We start from the raw sequence: 20,142 nt of genomic DNA, 5'->3' as shown, positions 1-20,142 counted from the left end.
AAAAAAAATTTTTCAGCGTTCTTGAGTATAATTGACAAATAAAAGTTGTATATATTTAAGGTATACAATGAGATAGTTTGATATATATATATATCCATAATTACCAAAATCAAGTAAATTAACACACTTATCACCTCACATAGTACCATTTTTATTTATTTGTTTATTTTGGTATGGTGAGAACACAAGATCTAGTCTATTAGCAAGTTTCAAGTATAAAATACAGTATTATTAACTGGTCACTATGCTGTACATTAAGATGTATTCCTCATATAATGGAAAGTTTGTACCCTTTGACCAATATTTCCTTATTTTTCCAACTCTCCAGTCCTTGGTAACCACTATTCTACTCTGGTTCTATGAGTTTGACTTTTGTGATTCTACAGCTAAGTGAGATATTACAGTATTTGTCTTTGTCTGACTTATTTTACTAAACATAATGTCTTCCAGGTTTATCTATGTGGTCACAAATGACAGGATTTCCTTCCTTTTATGGCTGAATAATATTCCATAGTGTATATATACCACATTTTCTTATTCATTTGTGAACAGACACTTAGGTTGTAGGTTGTTTCCATATTGTGGCTATTGTAAATAATGTTATAATGTTATAAGCACAGGGGTCCAATATCTCTTTGAGATCCTGATTTCAATTCCTTTGGCTGTATACCCAATAGTGGGATTGCTAGATCATATGCTACTTCTATTTTTATTTATTTTTACAAATCTCCATGATGTTTTCCACAGTGGCTGATCCAATTTATATTTTCATCAACAGTTTACATAGGTTGCTTTTTTTCCATACCCTCACCTACAAGTATCACTTGTGTTTTTTTTAAATTAATTTTTATTGGAGCATAGATGCTTTAGAGTGTTGTGTTAGCTTCTACTGCAGAGCAAAATGAATAAGCTATACATATACATATATCCCCTACCTTTTTGATTTCCCTCCCATTTAGGACACCACAGTGCATTAAGTAGAGTTCCCAGTGCTATACAGTATGTTCCCCTCAGCTGTCTATTTTATACATAGTATCAATAGTGTATATATGTCAATCCTAATCTCCCAATTCATCCCACCCCACCACTTTCCTCCTTGGTGTCCATACATTTCTTCTCTACGCCTGTGTCTCTATTTCTGTTTTGCAAATAAGATCATCTATAACATTTTTCTAGATTCCACATATATGCGTTAATATAAAATATTTGTTTTCCTCTTTCTGACTTACTTCACTCTGTATGACACTCTTTAGTGTCATACACTGTGCCATCCATGTTTCTTCAAATGACCCAATTTCATTCCTTTTAATCGCTGAGTAATATTCCATTGTATATATGTACCACTCCTTCTTTATCCATTTCTCTGTTAATAGACATTTAGGTTGCTTCCATGTCCTGATTATTGTAAATAGTGCTGCTATGAATGTTGCGGTGCATGTGTCTTGTTGAATTATGGTTTTCTCTGGGTATATGCCCAGCAGTGGAATTGTTGGGTCATATGGTAGTTCTACTTTTAGTTTTTTAAGGAACCTCCATACTGTTCTCCATAATGGTTATATCAAGTTACATTCCCACCAACAGTGCAAGAGGGTTCCCTTTGCTCCACACCCTTGTCAGCAGTTGTTGTTTGTAGATTTTTTGATAATGGCCATTCTGATCAGTGTGAGGTGACATCTCATTGTAGTTTTGATTTGCATTTCTCTAATAATTCGTTGAGCATCTTTTCATGTGTTTGTTGGGCATCTGTATGTCTTCTTTGAAGAAATATCTATTTACTTCTTCCGTTCATTTATTAATTGGGTTGTTTGTTTTTTCGATATTGAGCTCCATGAGCTGTTTGTATATTTGGAGATTAATCCTTTGTCTATTGTTTCATTTGCAAATATTTTTTTGCAAATATTTTCTCCCATTCTGAGGGTTGTCTTTTTGTCTCGTTTATGGTTTCTTTTGCTGTGCAAAAGCTTTGAAGTTTAATTAGATCTCATTTGTTTATTTTTGTTTTTATTTTCATTACTCTAGGAGGTGGGTCAAAAAAGACCTAACTGTGGTTTATATCAAGCAGTGTTCTTCCTGTTTTCCTCTAAAGTTTTATAGTGTCAGTCTTACATTTAGGTCTTTAATCCATTTTGAGTTTATTTTTGTTTACAGTGTTAGGTAGTGTCCTAATTTCATTCTTTTACATGTAGCTGTCCAGTTTTGCCAGCACCACTTACTGAAGAGGCTGTCTTTATTCCATTGTATGTTCTTGCCTCCTTTGTCATAAATTAGGTGACCACATGTGCGTGGGTTTATTTCTGGGATTTCTATCCTGTATCATTTACCTATATTTCTGTTTTTGTGCCAGGACCATATTGTCTTGATGACTGTAGTTTTGTAGTATAGTCTGAAGTCAGGGAGTCTGATGCCTCCAGCTCCATTTTTTCCCTCAAGACTGCTATGGCTATTCGGGGTCTTTTGTGTCTCCATACAAATTATAAGATTTTTTGTTCTAGTTCTGTAAAAAATGCCATTGGTAATTTGACAGGTATTGTATTGGATGTGTAGATTGCTTTGGGTAGTAAAGTTATTTTCACAATATTGATTCTTCCAATGCAAGAACATGGTATATCTCTCCATCTGTTGGTATCATCTTTAAATTCTTTCATCAGTGTCTTATAGTTTTCTGCATACAGGTCATTTATCTACTTAGGTAGGTTTATTCCTAGGTAGTTTATTCCTTTTGTTGCAGTGGTAAATGGGAGTGTCTCCTTAATTTCTCTTTCAAATTTTTCATCATTAGTGTATAAGAATGCCAGAGATTTCTGTGCATTAAGTTTGTATCCTACAACTTTACCAAATTCATTGATTAGCTCTAGTAGTTTTCTGGTGACATCTTTAGGATTCTCTATGTATAGTATCATGTCATCTGCAAACACTAACAGTTTTACTTCTTCTTTTCCAATTTGTATTCATTTTATTTCTTTTTCTTCTCTGATTGCCGTGGCTAGGACTTCCAAAAGTATGTTGAATAATAGTGGTGAGAGTGGATATCCTTGCCTTGATCCTGATCTCAGAAGAAATGCTTTCAGTTTTTCACCATTGAGAATGATGTTTGCTGTGGGTTTGTCATATATGGCCTTCATTATGTTGAGGTAGGTTCCCTCTATGCCCACATTCTGGAGAGTTTTTATCACAAATATGTGCTGAATTTTGTCAAAAGATTTTTCTGCATCTATTGAGATGATCATATGGTTTTAATCTTCAATTTGTCAATATGTTGTATCACATTGATTGATTTGCATATATTGAAGAATCCTTGCATCCCTGGGATAAATCCCACTTGATCATGGTGTATGATCTTTTTAATATGTCATTGCATTCTGTTTGATAGTATTTTGTTGAGGATTTTTGCATCTATATTCATGAGTGATATAGGTCTGTAATTTTCCTTTTTTGTAGTATCTTTGTCTGTTTTTGGTATCAGGGTGATAGTGGCCTCATAGAATGAGTTTGGGAATTTTTCTTCCTCTGTAATTTTTTGGAAGAGTTTGAGAAGGATGAGTGTTAGCTCTTCTCTAAATGTTTGATAGAATTCGCCTGTGAAGCCATCTGGTCCTGGAATTTTGTTTCTTGGAAGATTGTTAATCACAGTTTAATTTTCATTACTTGTGATTGGTCTGTTCATATTTTCTCTTTCTTCCTCATTCAGTCTTGGAAGGGTAAACATTTTTAAGAATTTGTCCATTTCTTCCAGGTTGTCCATTTTATTGACATAGAGTTGCTTGTAGTAGTGTCTCAGGATACTCTGTATTTCTGTGGTGTCTGCTGTAACTTCTCCTTTTTCATTTCTAATTTTATTGATTTGAGTCTTCTCCCTCTTTTTCTTGATGAGTCTGGCTAATGGTTTATCAATTTTGCTTATCTTGTCTAAGAACCAGCTTTTAGTTTTATTGATCTGTGCTATTGTTTTCTTTGTTTCTATTTCATTTATTTCTGCTCTGATCTTTATGATTTCTTTCCTTCTACTAACTTTGGGTTTTGTTTGTTCTTTTTTCTCTAGTTCCTTTAGGTTTAAGGTTAGATTGGTTATTTGAGATTTTTCTTATTCCTTGAGGTAGGCTTGTATAGCTATAAACTTCCCTTTTAGAACTGCTTTTGCTGCATCCCATAGGTTTTGTATCATCATGTTTTCATTGTCATTTGTCTCTAGGTTTTGTTTGTTTGTTTGTTTGTTTGTTTTGTAGTACATGGGCCTCTCACTGTTGTGGCCTCTCCCTTTGCGGAGCACAGGCTCCAGATGTGCAGGTCCAGCAGCCATGGCTCACGGGCCTAGCCACTCTGTGGCATGTGGGATCTTCTTGGACTGGGGCACAAACCCATATCTCCTGCATCGGCAGGTGGACTCCCAACCACTGCACCACCAGGGAAGCCCTCTAGGTATTTTTTGATTTCCTCTTTGATTTCTTCAGTGATCTCTTGTTTATTTAATAATGTATTGTTTAGTGTCCATGTGTTTGTGTTTTTTACATTTTTTTCCCTGTAGTTGATTTCTAATCTCATAGCACTGTGGTCTGAAAAGAAGCTTGATATGATTTCAATTTTCTTAAATTTACTGAGGCTTGATTTGTGACCCAAGAGGTGATCTATCCTGGAGAATGTTCTGTGTGCACTTGGGAAGAAAGTGTAATCTGTTCTTTTTGGATGGAATGTCCTATAAATATCAATTAAATCTCTCTGGTCTATTGTGTCATTTAAAGTTTGTGTTTCCTTATTGATTTTATGTTTGGATGATCTGTCCATTAGTGTACGTGAGGTGTTAAAGCCCCCCACCGTTATTGTGGGTGACTTTATTTCCCCTTTTATGGCTATTAGCATTTGCCTTAGGTATTGAGGTGCTCCTGTGTTGGGTGTATAGATATTTACAATTGTTTTATCTTCTTCTTGGATTGATTCCTTTTTCATTATGTAGGGTCCTTCCTTGTCTCTTGTAATAGTCTCTATTTTTAAGTGTGTTTGTCTGATATGTGTATTGTCACTCCAGCTTTCTTTTGATTCGCATTTCTATGGAATATCTTTTTCCATCCCTTCACTTTCAGTATGTATGTGTCCCTAGGTCTGAAGTGGGTCTCTTGTAGACAGCATACATATGTGTATTATTTTTGTATTGATTCAGCTAGTCTGTGTCATTTGGTTGGAGCATTTATTCCATTTACATTTGAAGTAATTATAGATATGTATGTTCCTATTACCATTTTCTTAATTGTTTTGGGTTTGTTCTTGTAGGTCCTTTTCTTTTCTTGTGTCTCCCCCTTAGAGAAGTTCCTTTAACATTTGTTGTAAGGCTTGTTTGGTGATGATGAATTCTCTTAGCTTTTGCTTACCTGTAAAGATGTTGATTTCTCCTTTGAATCTGAATGAGATCCTCACTGGGTAGAGTAATCTTGGTTGTAGGTTTTTCCCTTTCATCGCTTTAAATATATCCTGCCACTCCCTTATGGCCTGAAGATTTTCTGCTGAAAAATCAGCTGATGACCTTATGGGGATTCCCTTGTGTGTTATTTGTTGTTTTTCCCTTTCTGCTTTTCATTATTTTTCTTTGTATTTTATTTTTGTTAGTTTGATTAATATATGTCTCAGGGTGTTTCTCCTTGAGTTTATCCCATATAGAACTCTCTGTGCTTCCTGGATTGACTATTTCCTTTCCCATGTTAGGGAAGTTTTCGACTATAATCTCTTCAAGTAATTTCTCAAGCCCTTTCCCTTTCTCTTCTTCTTCAGGGACCCCTATAATTCAAATGTTGGTGTCCTTAATGTTGTCCCAGAGGTCTCTGAGACTCTCCTCAATTCTTTTCATTCTTTCTTCTTTATTTTTTCCTCAGCAGTTATTTCTACCATTCTATCTTCCAGCTCACTTTTTCATTCTTCTGCCTCAGTTATTCTGCTGTTGTTTACTTCTAGTGTATATTTCATTTCAGTTATTGTGTTGTTCATCACTGATTGTTTATTCTTTAGTTCCTCTAGGTCCTTGTTAAACATTTTTTGAATCTTCTCGGTCTGTACCTCCATTCTATTTCTGAGATTATTGATCATCTTTACTATTATTACTCTGAATTCTTTTCCAGATAGATTGCCTATTTTCTCTTCATTTATTTGATCTTGTGAGATTTTACCACAATCCTTCATCTGCAACATATTTCTCTGTCATCTCATTTTGTCTAACCTACTGTGTTTATGGTCTTCTTTCTGCAGGCTTCAGGGTCATAGTTCCTCTTGCTTCTGTTGTTTGCCCCCTGGTGAGTGAGTTTGGTCCAAGGGCTTGTGTAGGCTTCCTAGTGGGTGGACGTGGTCCCTGCACTCTGGTGGGTGGAGTTGAGTCTTTTCCTTCTGTAGGGAAGGTCTTCATCAGGTGGTGTGTTTTGGGGTTTCTGTGGGATTAGTATGACTTAAGGCAGGCTGTCTGCTGATGGGTGGGGCAGTGGTCCAGTCTTGCTGGTTCTTTGGTGTGAGGTGTCTAGCACTGGAGCCTGCATGTAGTTGTGTGGGGCTGGGTCTTTGTGTTGATATGGATACTTCTGTGAACATGCATACTGATTACTTTTCCCCAGACCCAGGAATTCTCTGGCAGTCCAGCGTCTTGAACTTTATGCTCCCACCCTGGACACCCAGGCCCAACCCCTGGCTGGGGAACCAAGATCCAACAAGCTGCACAGTGCAGCCCAAGAAAAAAGAAAGAAAAGATAAGAGAGAAAAGAAAAAAAGAAAAGAAAACAGACAAACAAAACTCAAGAGAAATAACAAAAACAAGAGCAAAAAACAACAGCAACAACCACACATCACACACTTACACACACACACACACACACACACACAGAAAAAAGAAAAAACAAACAAACAAACAAAAAACCCAAGGGGACAGGCAAACAAACAAAAGAATTCTAATATGAGAACAGTCAATAAGGACTAAACTAAAAAAAAAACAAGAATGACAAATAAAACAAAAAGGAAATGAACAATAAAAATGGAAAACATAAAATATACATGTTAAAAGAATGAAAAAATGAAGAAAACATTTTTAAAAAGAAAAAGAACAAAAACAAGAAAAAACACTGCAAAGCAACAAAAGTATAGTAAAAATAGAAAAATAAAAAATTATATATATTAAAAAGGTAAAAATTAAAAATGAATGATAAAAAATAATAAAAGCAACAACACCAACAACTGAGTAAAACAAAACAAACAAAAAATAATAGTAATAAGAATATTTTCCTGGTGCCTCCTCTGTCAGTGTCCTTGCTCCCACAGTGAGCCAGAGCCAATCCCCATCTCCCCAGGAGACCTTCCAATACCTCTAGTTAGGTCTCTGGACCTGCTGTGGGCACAGTGGAGCCATCTCAGACTCTGACCTGGCCTGATTCCCATGTGTACTTGTCCTCTGAGTCCAGTGCTGTGAAGGCTAGACAGGTCCCAATTGTTGAAACACTCATTGTCTATTCAGGTATTCCACAGATGTAAGATTTACCCAGCCGATCTCGGGCCGGGTAATCCACAGCTTGTGCAGCTGCACGGAAAGATTTCTGTTCCACTTCCTTAGTCGCCCCACCCCTGGAACTCAGGTTTGGTTTTGACTCCACCTCTATGTGTGCACCACTCTCAGGCATCTGTTCCTTGCCCCGGCAAGAGGGAGCAAAAGCAGAGGTTGCTTGAGGCACATTTACTCACTCATGTCAGGGTAGAGGTATTGAGACCATGAATATAGTGTTTGCAAGTTGCCTGTGGCAGCAGGACCATCAAACAGTTGGAACAGACTGTGGCGCACTTGTTCTGGTGGGTGTCCCTCCCAATGGAGCTGGCGTATGGGACTGGTGGCAGCCCTGCTCCCTGCACACCTCTCAACAATGGCACCTCACTTTTCAGGCAAACTACACTTTCTCTAGGGGCATTCCTGGCCATGCACCTCCTCATTCCCATCCCCTCTACTATATCCATGCTCCCAAAAGCTTTCCTCTCCCCAGATCCATTCTCCCAACCCCACGTCTCAGCACTCAGTCCCCGCCAGCATCAGTGGACTCTTATCCCAGGCAGGTGTGCCCAGGGCTGATTCCCAAGGAGGCTTTGGAATAGTTGGCCCCCAGACCCCCAGAGCTCTCGTGGGTAGAGGAGACCCAGGTCTGAGGGGGGAGTGGGCTCATTCAGATGGGATCTCCTCCCAGTGCCAGAGGCCAAGGAAGCCAGTGGTTAGGGAAAGGAGTTATAATAGTGGCTCTGCCCCTTGCACACCACTCAACAATGACACCTTGCTTTTATGGTAGCTCAGGTTTTTTCCACAGACTTTCCCAGTGGTGGAGCTCCTTACTCCTGTCCTTTCAGGCTGTCTTTTCACAGCCAACAACTATCTCCTCCCTGGGTCAGCGTTCCAAACCTCACTTTCCAACACCCAGCCTCCTTTCACAACAGGTAACTCAAAAGTCAGGCTGGAACATGCAGAGGTGCAGTGTAGAGCATACGTGCAATTCTTACTTTGTCCTGCCTTCCACAGACCATCTGCTGCATTCTCCTTTGATCCCCTGAAGGTCCTTTTCTGTCCCAGATGACTTCCACAGTGTGAGGGAGTTTTTCTGAGTGTGGGCATCTCCTTTTACCTTCAGCTTCCCACTAGGATTGCTGGTCCCTTTTTTGATTTCACTTTTCTTTTTTTCTTCTTTCTTTCATTCTTTTAGATGTCCGAAGTCTTCCACTAATGTTCAACAGGTGCTCTGTGGGAATTGTTCCATTTGTAGATGAATTCTTGACATACTTGTGAGGAGCAATGAATTCCACATCCTCCTATTCCACCATCTTGACTCCTCCTCTCTCTTGTCCTTTTTTTTTTGGCTGCATTGGGTCTCCATTGCTGCATGCAGCCTTTCTCTAGTTGCAGCAAGTGGGGGCTACTCTTCATTGCAGTGCATGGACTTCTCATGTCAGTGGCTTCTCTTGTTGTGGAGCATGGGCTCTAGACACGTGTTTCAGTAGTTGTGGCATGCAAACTCGGTAGTTGTGGTGCACAGTCTTAGTTGCTCCGTGGCATATGAGATCTTCCCAGACCAGGGCTCGAACCCATGTCCCCTGCATTGGCAGGTGAATGCTTAACCACTGTGCCACCAGGGAAGCCCCTCTTGTCTTTTTGAGAATAGCCATCCTAACAAGTGTGAGGTGATATCTCATTGTGAGTTTGATTTGCATTTCTCTGATAATTAGTGATGTTGCTCACCTTTCCATATATTTGTTTGGAAAATCCTTGGAAAAATGTCTATTCATATCATTTGCCCATTTTTAAATCAGTTTATTTGGTTTTTGCTATTGAAAAAGACCTGTACACTGAAAACTATAAGACATTGATGAAACAAATTGAAGAAGACACAAAGAAATGGAAAGACATTACATATTCATGGATTGGAAGGATTAATATTGTTAAAATGTCCATACTACCCAAAGTGATCTAGAGATTTAGGTGATCCCTATCAAAATTCCAATGGCATTTTTCACAAAAATAGAAAAAAATATCCTAATACTCATATGGAACCAAAAATCCCTGAATAGCCAAAACAAACTTGAGAAAGAAGAGGCATCACGTCTCTTGATTTCAAACTATATTACAAAGCTATAGTAAACAAAACAATATGGTACTGGAATAAAAACAGAGTCATAGATCAATGGAACAGAAGAGAGCCTAGAAATAAACCCACACATAAACAATCAACTAATATATGACAAAAGCACTAAGAATACACAATGGGGAAAGGATAGTCTCTTTAATAAATTGTGTTGGGAAAACTGGATATCCACATGCAAAAGAATGAAATTGCATTCTTATAACATATCCAAAAATTCAATTCAAAATGGATTCAAGATGTAAATATAAGTCGTGAAACCATAAAACTCTTAGAAGAAAACATAGAGGAAAATCTCCTACCATAAACAGAAAAAAAGACAACCCTCAGAATGGCAGAAAATATTTGCAAATGAAGCAACTGACAAACGATTAACCTCCAAATTATACAAATAGCTCATGCAGCTCAATATCAAAAAAACAAACAACCCAATCAAAAAATGGGCAGAAGACCTAAACAGACATTCCTCCAAAGAAGACATACAGATGGCCAACAAACACATGAAAAGATGCTCAATATCACTAATTATTAGAGAAATGCAAATCAAAACTACAATGAGATATCACCTCACAGCAGTCAGAATGGCCATCATCAAACAATCTACAAACAACAAATGTCAGAGAGGGTGTGGAGAAAAGGGAACCCTCTTACACCATTGCTGGGAATGTAAATTGATACAGCCACTGTAGAGAATAGTATGGAGGTTCCTTAAAAAACTAAAAGTAGAACTACCATATGACCCAGCAATCCCACTACTGAGCACATACCCAGAGAAAACCATAATTCAAAAAGACACATGCACCCCAGTGTTCATTGCAGCACTACTTACAAGAGCCGGGACATGGAAGCGACCTAAATGTCCATCAACAGAGGAATGGATAAAGAAGATGTGGTACATGTATACAATGGAATATTACTCAGCCATAAAAAGGAACTAAATTGGGTCATTTGTAGAGAGGTGGATGGACCTAGAGACTGTCATACAGAGTGAAGTAAGTCAGAAAGAGAAAACAAATATTGTATATGAATGCATGTATGTGGAATCTAGAAAAATGGTATAGATGATCTTATTTGAAAAGCAGAAATAAAGACATAGATGTAGAGAACAAATGTATGGATATCAAGGGGGAAGAGGGGGAAGGGATGAATTGGGAGATTGGGATTGACATATATACACTATTGATACTATGTATAAAATAGACAACTAGTGAGAACATACAACCTTTTTGGGACCAGGGACCGGTTTCATGGAAGACAATTTTTCCATGGACAGGGAGCAGGGGGACAGTTTCAGGATAATTCAAGCACATTACATTTATTGTACACTTTATTTCTATTATTGTTACATTGTAATATATAAAGAAATAATTATACAACTCACCATAATGTAGAATCAGTGGGAACTCTGAGCTTGTTTTCACTTGCCCCTCACTGATAGGGTTTTAATATGAGTCTGCAAGCAACTGATTTATTGTGGTCTCTGTGCAGTCAAACCTCTCTGCTAATGATGATCTGTATTTGCAGCCACTCCCCAGTGCTAGCATCACCGTCTCAGCTCCACCTCCAATCATCAGGCATTAGGTTCTCATGAACCATGTGCAACCTTGACCCCTCGATGTGCAGTTCACAGTAGGGTTTGCATTCCTATGAGAATCTAATGCCGCCACTGATCTGACAGGAGGTGGAGCTCAGGTGGTAATGCAAGCAATGGGGAGTGGCTGCAAATACAGATGATGCTTCGCTTGCTCACCAGCCTCTCACCTCCTGCTATGCGGCCTGGTTCCTAACAGGCCACAGTTTGTGGCCTGGGGGTTGGGAACCCCTGTTGTATAGCACAGGGAACTCTACTCAGTGCTCTGTGGTGACCTAAATGGGAAGGAAATCCCCAAAAGGGGGGTTATATGTATATGTATAGATGATTCACTTTGCTGTACAGCAGAAACTAACACAACATTGTAAAGCAAATATACTCCAATAAAAATTAATTTAAAAAAAGAAAATCTCCTGATATTAATCTTGGCAATTACTTTGTACTTGACAACAAAAGCTCAGGAAATGAAAACTAAACAAGTAGAACTACATCAATCTAAAGCTACTGCATGGCAAAGAAAACATTCAACAAAGTGAAAAGGCAACCTAAGAAATGGGAAAAAATATTTGCAAACCAAATGTCTAAAAGAGGGTTAATATCCAAAACAATTCTTAATTAGAATGATTAGAATGTGCAATCTAGATATGTTAATGCCACTGAAAGAAAAAGGGAAGAAAACCAGTGTGGTTTTTATTTCTACTCTGAAAAAATAATTAGAAAGATTCTAAAAAAGAAGGCAAATTAAAGCATCAGTGATACTTTTTAAAAGAAACCTTTACAAATCTAAAATCACTTTTTATTATAATACATATTATACTGAAATGGTAGAATTATGGGTGAGTGACTTATTTTTCTCCATCAAACTCTCTGTGTAAGTACATTACTTCTATAATAAAAATGAATAAAGATAGACTCACTTTGACAAGTTAATTTGCTCATAAAATTACCATGGATTCCTGAGTTCAAATCCCCACCACTATGTGACATTGAACAAGTTAATATCATTATTACCATTATTATTATTATCATTACCAGTAGTATTATGAATGCAATAGATAGCATTCAGCATGTATTTTGTGCCATTCTGTTAAGCACTTCATGTACATTATCTCATGTTAGTGAAACTTTCAAAACATACTTCTTCACCTATTAAAAAGTTGGTAATAATGCCTTAATAACAATTATGAAGATTGGATGAGATTATATATGAAAAGCATGTGGCAAACTGTATGATATTATGCATGTGTTGGTTTGAATCTTTGTACATTCTGATTATAAAGAACATTCAGATAATAAATATAAATTCACCAATACTTTGCTTTTTAAAAAGAACAATGGTAGTTTTGTCCTACCACTGAACTTTAAGAAATTGGCCTCTTTTAACCTTAACTAGTTTCTGAGAAGCAGATACATGTAATGAACTGAAGTGAAAATTGTTATTTTGGTTTTAGGGTTTAGTATTTTCCACAGTTCAAAAGGTGGTGAAAGGGCTTCCCTGGTGGTGCAGTGGTTGAGAATCTGCCTGCTAATGCAGGGGACACGGGTTCGAGCCCTGGTCTGGGAAAATCCCACGTGCCGCGGAGCAACTAGGCCTGTGAGCCACAACTACTGAGCCTGTGCGTCTGGAGCCTGTGCTCCAAAACAAGAGAGGCCACGATAGTAAGAGGCCTGCGCACAGCGATGAAGAGTGGTCCCCACTTGCCACAGCTAGAGAAAGGCCTCGCACAGAAACGAAGACCCAACACAGCAAAAATAAATAAATAAAATTAATAAACTCCTACCCCCAACAACAACAAAAAAAAGATGGTGAAAGCACTTATTGCCAGAAAACTGCTAGGGAGGAGAACGGGAGAAGGGGGGAAATTCCCAGTCCTTAATAACAGAACAATGGAATCAGGTTCTGAGCTCTCTGTTCAACAGTCACTGCTGTTTCTGATGCTTCGCTTTCATGCTCTTCACATACTGATTAAAACGACTGTGTATTCACAGTGAGACATGCTTCTCTCCCTTTGCTAGTTTAGTTTATAAAATATGCAAATTATTTTTCAGACTGCAATAAATGAAGGTAAGAAGAAAGGTTGCCTGTGTCCAGAAAAAGCCTTACCACATGGTGCTGAAAAGATTGACTTAGCAGAATGCCACATGGTATCTCTCTGGTTCAAATTTTGGGCTACGTTCTACATTGCATCCCCTCAAAAAAAGAACCTTTTGGTCTTCAGACTGCTAAGCCAGAAACTGAGAACTATGCCTTGGTCCTCCTCTTCTGTCAACAAACCCACGTTTCTATCCCAAAGTCATCCTGTCACCTCCTGCTGATCTCCATTTCTATTGTTGCCCCACTGTTATGCATCTCCCCTGAACTTCTACAACAGCCTCTAACTCTTCCTCTCTTCTTTCATCCCTGATTGAATATATCTCCCCATTTTTCTCTCACATTTTTACTCTATTCTAGGATAATTCCTTCAATTCAACCTCCTAGATCTATGCTGTCCAATATGGTAACTACCAGCCACAGGTGGCCACTGAGCACTTGAAGCATGGTTGGTCCAGAATGAGATGTGCTGTAAATACAAAATACACATCCGGTACTCAAACATTTTGAATTTTAAAAAAAGAATGCAAATATCTCATTAATAATTGTTCATATCAATTCCATTTGAAAATGATAATATTTGGGGCTAAATAAAATATATCACTAAAATTAATTTCACCTGTTTTTCACTTTCGTAAGGTGGCTACTAGAAGAATTTAAATTATATATGTGGTTAGCATTGTACTTATTTTGGTTAGACCTCTTCTCTGTTGCGAATTCAGTTGTCAGCTGTTACATTCAACCTTTTTACTGAGGGGTATGAGGTATTGTGTAAATCAAGTTTTTAATTTCCTAAAGCCCTTTTGTGTTCTCTAGTTGCTTCTTTTTTGTAACTACTACTCTTATTTTCTGAGTTTAAAAGCTTCTCAAATCTTTCTGGAGATAAACAGAATTTTATTAAATTCCTATATCTGTACTAACTCTATTTCCTCAGGATTTAGTTTCTCTATTTTTTCTTCCATTTTGAAGTCTTTCATGCTGCTGGTTTCTCCTCCAGTGGTTTTGATTCTTGGCTACTCATATCTAAAATGAGTATCTTTACTGATCAGTTATTGGTGGTTGCATTCCGTTTCCTGAGCCCAAGTGAAATGGCATTTCCCTTAGCAAGGAATAAGGATATTGATCAATGTAATCCTAAATGTGAGGAGTGGGCAGAGACATGTGGCGTGGCTGACTTCTCTTTAGGGCATATGAAGAACTTGCCTTTTTGGTACAGAGACTCCTTTTGATAATACCTGGGCCACTGCCCTAATTATCTCTCTGGCCTCAAGATTTACTTTGGAGCTCCTCAAGGTATATCATCCATTCTAAGTTTTCAGTTTATTGCAAGAAATAATTTTAACCTAAGAAATGGAAACTAAAACTTGTTACAGAACCATGTGGTAGCAGAGTCAATAGAAAGGAAAAAAGAGAAGAAGAAAATACAATATATCACCACAGAAAAGCTTTCAGACTTACCCAGGCAGTTAGAGCTACATCTTCTTCATAGCAGCCCAAACCTTTCAAGAGGGCAAGATAAGGTACAGATGAGGGACATCAACTATCCATATATCTGATAACAAATTTCTCATCCCTAAATCTATCCCAAAATGAGTTGAGCTGCCTTGGAGTTCTCCTCATTAGATAACTTTACATTGGGTAAATAGGAAAAGAAATTAAAGTATTCAACATGTTTAAAACTGATGATTTCTAAGGTCTAGTCTAGGGAGGTACCAAGAAGAACATCCTGGGGTGTATCAGAAATAGCACTGAACTGGAAATCTTGGCATAGAGTTCCAGCACTGCCAGTAACTGACTGTAAAACTCGGGAAAGTCTCTTTAACCTCTCTGGGACTTAATTGTGAGCAACTCAGAAATAGTTTGTCTTTCCCAGAGACAGACAGCCTGGGTACAGTGGACTTCCTTTTGGCTCAGTTGCCTCATCTGTAACAGGACTCAGGAAAAGTTCTCTATAAAGGGCCAGATGGTAAATTCTTTAGGTTTTGCAAAACCTAATACAGTTTCTGTTGCATTTTCTGCTTCTCTCTCTCTTTTTTTACAATGTTCTAAAAATGTAAAAACCATTTTTAGTTCATGGGCCTTACAAAAATAGGCCACAGGCCATAGTTTGTCTATCCTTGATCTTCAGAGATAATAAGAGTACTACTGCATAGGCTTGTTGTGTCTATTGAAAGAGTAAAGCATATAAAGCATTGGAACACTGTGTAGTACATAGGAAGCTCTCAAAAATAATAAATGGTATGGTTACTACTATAATTGATATTATATTTTCGGTATCTAGCTTAGCATTGAGAACACATCATGACCTCAATAAATGGTTATTAAATAAATTAATATGTAAAGGAAGGGGCTTGGACTCCATAATATCTGCGCTCTCTTCAAGCTCTGCAATTCTATAACCCTCCCGTCTCAGGGTGTGTGTTGACAGCAAGCATTGGCCCAGTGCTCGAAGGAAAGTCTGGTGAGAGTTGGAGGTGATGCCAAGTAAAGCCGGCAAAAATATTGACCTGTTGAAAAAAATGTTTCAATCTATATGACTGAAATAAAAACCTGAAAGGCCAAAAGTCCTAGAAAAGTACTTAACAAACCCAAGTATGATTTTTGTTACATATATTTATGCAAAGTACAGTTTGCCAATTTATTTTAGAAAGCTGTCTTTTCTAGTGAAGTGAGCTACTCCCTGGAGACTTTTGATATTATCTCTTGAAAAATTTCATGAATTTACAATGATGTAATTTTTATCCACAGATGACAAAAATTAAACATTGAAGATGGTGAGGGGAGGGGGAATTAGATAAAAGTGGTCAAAAGATACAAATTTCCAGTTATAAGACAACTAAGTACTAGGGATACAATGTACATAACTATAGTTAACACTGCTGTATGATATATGTGAAAATTGTTAAGACAGTAGATCTTAAGAGTTCTCATCATAAGAAAAAATTTTTTTTTATCTATGTAAGATGATGAATATCTACTAAACTTACTGTAATAATTATTTCACAATATATGTAAGACAAATCATTATGTTGTACACCCTAAACATAGTCACTGCTGTATGTCAATTATATCTCAACAAAACTGGGGAAAAAAATTGAAAGTGCCCTGAGGTTCCAGAAATACTTTCCTTTTCTCCATCCAAGATTATACCAACAATTTAAGATGACATAGATCAATTATCAAATTAGTAAATATTGGTTAACATCTTTGGAAGCTGAATATACATTGAACCAACTAACATTGCCCTGTTATAACCCCATTGTGTATAAAAATCAAGTTTAAATGTTTAATGAATTGTGAAAATATAATTTCTAAGTTATTACTCTTGTAGAGGTGACTAATAATCATATTACTGACTTAAAAAAAAAAAGAGAAAGAAAGACTGTCTTTTTACTAAGCCAGTGATTCTCAAAGTGCAGACCTCAAAGGAGCAACAACAATAGCACCTAGAAATTGTTTAGAAATACAGATTCTCCTCCCTGCTCCAGACCGAGTCAGAAATTCTGGGAGCGGGGCCAGCAATCTGTGGTGATAACCAGCCCTCTAAGCAGGATCACGTTCGAGAGTCACCATTTTAAACCATCCCCTTCCTCAGTCATCTTCTTATTCTTATCACCTTAGTCCATTCGAACTGCTATAACAAAAATACCATAGACTGGGTGGCTTCAACAGCAAACATTTATTTTTCACAATTCTGGAGGCTGGGAAGTCCAAGATCAAGGAGCCAGCAGATTCGTTGTCTGGTGAGAACCCACTTCCTTGTTCATAGATGGCCATCTTTTCACTGTGTCCTCACATGAGGGGAAAGGGGCAAGGGAGCTCTGGGGTCTCTTTTACAAGGGTACTAATCCCAATCATGCAGACTCCACTCTTATGACCCAATCACCTCCCAAAAGCCCTACCTCCAAATACCATCACACTGGGGTTTAGCTCTCAGCATATGAATTTGGGGGGTGGATGCTGGCGGGGCGGCGGGGCCAATGTTCAGTCTTAAGTCTCACCAAATTCAGGATTTGGGATCTCTTCTTCAACTCGCATAATCTGGGCTTCCCTGGTGGCACAGTGGTTGCGAGTCTGCCTGCCGATGCAGGGGACACGGGTTCATGCCCCGGTCCGGGAGGATCCCACATGCCGCGGAGCAGCTGGGCCCGTGAGCCATGGCCGCTGAGCCTGCGCGTCCAGAGCCTGTGCTCCGCAACGGGAGAGGCCAGAACAGTGAGAGGCCCACGTACCGCAAAAAACAAAAAAACCAATTCGCATAATCTTTATAGAACCAGAACAAGTCTCATTTTTCTGTTCTCCCAATTCTTGGATACTTGCTCCTCTCTCTCCTTCCTTTATCCAGTCCCTTCTCTTTCCTTATTTCCCCTCTCAGTGCCTATGTTCTTGTCCAGGCCTTCCCAAAACACAATGAGCACGTCATTTGCTGAAATCTTTAGTATTAACTCTACTACAATTTATTTATTTATTTTTATTTTATTATTATTATTTTTTTATGCGGTACGTGGGCCTCTCACTGCTGTGGCCTCTCCCGTTGTGGAGCACAGACTCTGGACATGCAGGCTCAGCGGCCATGGCTCACGGGCCCAGCCGCTCCGTGGCATGTGGGATCTTCCCGGTCCGGGGCATGAACCTGCGTCCCCTGCATCGGCAGGCAGGACTCTCAACCACTGCGCCACCAGGGAAGCCCTCTACTACAATTGAAACTCTAATCACACTCTGTCTTGCACTGTTACTAAGTTGTTTTATTTTTTGTTTGTTTGTTTGTTTTGTTTTTTGTTTTTTTTTTTTGCGGTATGCGGGCCTCTCACTGTTGCGGTCTCTCCCGTTGCGGAGCACAGGCTCCAGACGTGCAGGCCCAGCGGCCATGGCTCACGGGCCCAGCCGCTCCGCGGCATGTGGGATCTTCCCAGACCGGGACACGAACCGGTGTCCTCTGCATCAGCAGGCGGACTCTCAACCACTGTGCCACCAGGGAAGCCCTAAGTTGTTTTATTGATTCAAACTAAAATCATTTACTAACGTTCTACCTGGAGCCAGACTCTGGGCTAGACTCTGTGACAGTTCAGACACAGAACCTATCTCCAAGGAAATAATCTAGTAATGGATGAGAGGAAACTTACAAGTAATAATAAAATATAGAAAGCATGCTTTAAAGGGACACAGATAAAAGCATCATTTCTTGGTAATGCCTTGGTCTTTAAATAGCACTCATATGTATTTGACTTCCAAATTTACATCTTCAGCCTGGACCTCTCCAATGGTTCCAATATCATAAATACAACTCCGCACTCCATATCTAGACGTGAATGTCACAGAGACACCGCAATCATAGCATGTTCACAAATGAAATTATAACCTTCCTCCAACCGACTCCCTTCCCCATCTTCCCCATCTTTCTTTCACATTTCATATCTGAGTATGATTTCCTGCCAGCTCTACTTTCAAAACAGTTGCAAAAGCTAACTGTATCTCATCACTTCCACCATTACCACCAAGGTCTTAGCCTTTGGACAATGTTCTTGCTTTCATGCCAGCCTATTTGCAACCCAGCAGCTGAAACAATCCTTTTGAATATAAGTCAGATGATGTTACTTCTCTGCTCAGACCCTGTAATGGCTTCCCATCGCTCTGTGATTAAAAGCCAAATCCTTAAATAGCTACGGGATCTGCACCCCGTCCCCCTCCACCATCACACATCTACCCTCCTCACCTGTTAGACTCTCTCACGCAATCTTCTCTGGGCTCCCTGGCCTTGCACTTGTCATTTCCTCCCCCTCAAGCACTTCCCAGCTCACTTCCTCACTTCCAACAGGTCTCTGGTGGAAGATCGTTTCTCCATGAGGCCATTCTACTCGAAATTGCAACCATTCTCCCCTTACCCTGGAACTCTCTATACCCTTTTCCTGTCTTATTTTCCCCAGGACATTTATCACTGTCTAATATAAAATATATATACATTTTTGTATCCCCCCACTAGTTTATAACCTCCATGAGAGCAGAGACTGTTGTCTACACAGAATATATATTTGTTGACTAGATGAGCAAATGAATCAATGAAGTGTTACAGCAGTCCAAAGAAAGGGCAGAGTACTTCCGATCAAACGAATAAAGAAATGTTAGGGTGGAGGTAGCATGTGAGTTGGTCCTCCAAAAATTGGTAGAGTTTAAACAATAATAGATGGTTCATGGAGGCTTATCCTTTTTTTTTTTCATGAATAAGTTCTGAGGATCTAATGTACAGCATGGAGACTATATTGAATAATACAATATTGTATACTTGAAATTTGCTGAGAGTAAATCTTAAACAGATCTACTTAACCCTTTACAGATACTTACTTATGGAGACTTATCTTTTTACCAAACCTAGGAGAGCCCATTATCCCCAAATGTAGCTAAAACATTGTACTATTATGGTATAAAATACATTAAAATTATATCCTTTCAATATTAATATTAATAATATTATTACATTAATACTAATTATTAGTAGAGTCAAAAATAGTTTTAAATTGTTCTTGTGAAAAAGTGATTGAGTGGAGCAGGCAGTGAATGAAGACCTTTGTAGGCTCTGGACAGGACCCAGGGTGCACACAAAGGCTTTCAAGGTGAGCAAGATGAAGATGTGGCGACACTGCCTTCCTTTTTTGGGTCAAGGTGTAGCCAATGATCCTTTTCTGATGAGATTAGGGATATTTGTTCTTCATACATTGATGGAAGAGAGATTTTGTTAGGCAATAAGAGTAAAAAGCTTAATGTTAAAGAAGGTGTGTGTGTACGTCAGTAAGAGAGAGTGTGTGTGTGTGTGTGTGTGTGTGTGTGTGTGTGTG

General features: G+C 38.6%; 1 long non-coding RNA gene across 1 annotated transcript in view; it reads right to left on the bottom strand.

The window, feature by feature from the left end:
• The window catches only part of LOC136794721 (uncharacterized), a 96,671-nt gene extending 81,636 nt beyond the window's left edge, over positions 1–15,035 (bottom strand). Inside the window, exon 1 of the long non-coding RNA XR_010841864.1 lies at positions 14,771–15,035. This is a non-coding gene — a long non-coding RNA (uncharacterized lncRNA). The remainder of the gene's footprint in view (positions 1–14,770) is intronic.
• Between the last annotated feature and the right edge of the window lie 5,107 nt (positions 15,036–20,142).

Source organism: Kogia breviceps, chromosome 1 (assembly GCF_026419965.1).
Source record: "Kogia breviceps isolate mKogBre1 chromosome 1, mKogBre1 haplotype 1, whole genome shotgun sequence".
In the NCBI taxonomy this organism is placed as follows: domain Eukaryota; kingdom Metazoa; phylum Chordata; class Mammalia; order Artiodactyla; family Physeteridae; genus Kogia; species Kogia breviceps.
The sequence above is the reverse complement of the archived record's forward strand: the minus strand, read 5'-3'. Positions and strand labels throughout refer to the sequence as shown.